The sequence below is a fragment of the Triticum dicoccoides genome, chromosome 6A (assembly GCF_002162155.2).
Source record: "Triticum dicoccoides isolate Atlit2015 ecotype Zavitan chromosome 6A, WEW_v2.0, whole genome shotgun sequence".
Lineage (NCBI taxonomy): Eukaryota > Viridiplantae > Streptophyta > Magnoliopsida > Poales > Poaceae > Triticum > Triticum dicoccoides.
In genome coordinates, this window is record NC_041390.1 from 90,783,495 (window position 1) to 90,785,302 (window position 1,808).

Here is a 1,808-nt window from a genome sequence, read left to right on the forward strand (position 1 = left end):
CTCTCCATCTCTCTCTCTCTCTCTCTATCTCTCTCTCTCTCTTTGTGTGTGTGGGGGGGGTCTTTCTAGTTCGCATGCATATATACACCATCTATAGGTCTCTCTCACACACTATGTATGATACTCCAGCTAGTCCAAGCTAGGTATCTTGGGTGCACTCATCGTACGCACACAGATTCCTTGCCTCTTTGCCTGTAACTCTCTCACGCACCACTATGTCGTCTCGAAGCTCTTCCCCCCTCTCTCAAACTCTCCATCCACCTGGGTCACACATACACATGCATATCTCACTCGCACTCGATAGGCCCATCTAAAACTCTATATCTCCCCCTCATTCTCTCTCCATCTCACACGCGCACACACACAATCTCATGCCCAGCTAGCCAAGTATGATGGTCTCTCACTCAATTGTAGTCACACGCAGTCCCCCCTATATGTATATGACTAGCTAATCTTATTCTCCATCACAAACATGTGCATGGTCTATCTCGATTTCTCTCGGGGCATCTTTCTATCACGCACGCACTCCCTCGATCTCCCACCCATATAGTCCCCTCACGATCTCGACGGGATCTCTCTATCACAAACACACCCTCTCTCCCTCCCCATGCTTCCATGCCATCCATGTGTCCCTCTCGACCTTTGTTCCTTGTTGGCCACACCTCTATTGGACATGTGCTACAGGGGTGTCTCTCTCCGTTGCAAACAATCACACACTAGCTATCTTCGTGTATCTCCTCGCCTCGCTTTTCCATCTCGGAGATGCATGTGTGATATGTTTGCATAAGAAACGAAAAAACACTCTCTCTTTCTAATTTATTGTTTGTTGTCACTTTCTCTTTCACATGCATACTCTTTTTGCACACTTACTCATTCTCCTTCACACGCACTTGATCTGTCTCGACTGGGGCACTCTCCTCGGTCCATAGCATACATATTTATTGAAAAGTCAAACATCACAAAGTTTGACCATGTACGTGGAGAAAAAGAATTACATCTAGTACGGCAAACATATACCAGTAGATTCACCATGAGATGTAGTTTTGTATGATGTATCTTTGGTATTGTAGATATAAATAACATTTGCGTAAACCTGATCAAAGTTTCCAAAGTTTGACTTCTGAAAAATCTACATGCACTGCATTATCGAGCGGATGGAATATCTCTTTCCCCCTCTCAGCTATCTGACGCACCACTCAGCCTTATCGGGGCTCCTCAATCTCTCTCAAACTTTATTGGTCAGTTTGGTTTGTGACCTGACCCTCATGCCTTGATGGCCGGTACTGCCTGGTGTGGACGTGAGATGTAAAATATTTTTGCCTGGCCAGGCTTGTGTGGTGCTGAAGCGTTTGGTTCATGCCTGGGCCAAGCAAAGCATCAACGTCCCATCAATCAATCCATGCATAAATTATTTAATGCTAATATCCATCCATGTTGCTGTTAGCCTCATGGCCACACGACCATGCACGGCAAGGCGTTCGAAATCGGTCGCCTGGGCTAGGCTAGTTGCAGTGTCTGGAGTTCAGCCAGGCTAATTAAAGTGCAAGGGAACCCAGGCCAGGCGGGCTTTCTTTTTCACAGGGTAGCAACCAAACAAGCGTGCATGAAATCCAGCCACAACCCCAGGCCAGGCAAAAGATGCTCAGGGCGCAAGCCAAACTGGCCTTATATCTCCCTGGTTCACACATACACATGTCTCGCTCGCGCTATACATATAGACCCATCCAACACTCTCCGCCATTGTTCTCTCTCCATGTGACACGCACCCCCCCTAAGTACCATAATCTCTCAATCCATCATAGGCGCAA